This window comes from Cynoglossus semilaevis, chromosome 16 (assembly GCF_000523025.1).
Source record: "Cynoglossus semilaevis isolate Cse_v1.0 chromosome 16, Cse_v1.0, whole genome shotgun sequence".
NCBI classification, from domain to species: domain Eukaryota; kingdom Metazoa; phylum Chordata; class Actinopteri; order Pleuronectiformes; family Cynoglossidae; genus Cynoglossus; species Cynoglossus semilaevis.
Genome location: NC_024322.1, coordinates 8,575,060 through 8,575,561, shown reverse-complemented (window position 1 = coordinate 8,575,561; position 502 = coordinate 8,575,060).

Here is a 502-nt window from a genome sequence, read left to right as displayed (position 1 = left end):
TTCTTCTTTTTTTTTTGACATTTTGCAGCTATTCCATTGTTATGTAAATATTTAGGTTTTAGTCATTTGTATCAATAGTCTGTAGTCTGCAGATAATCATTAATCATTTTATCTTAACCAGAAGCAGATTTTTCAACTTAATGTAACTGTAATTCACATGGATTATTCAAAGCCTGGGGAACAAACACTCCCTCACACACACACCTTATTTCTGGGGAAATAACTGCTAGGATATTTAATTAAGGACTTCCTGAAAAGAAAATGTTCATGATAAATGGTGGTAACGGGATAGGTGTGTGGCTCATTTGGAAAAAGCAGCAACTTAGCTGGGAAATATGTCAACTGTAAAGATAACAGATATATTCAACATGCGGTTCTTAGGAACAGAGCTGTGACAATTTTCCCTGGAAAAACAATGGAATCTTAACGATTTATCAAATGTATGTTTTATAGTTGATGTGAGTAAGGCAAGTGGAAACATATATATATACATATATATATA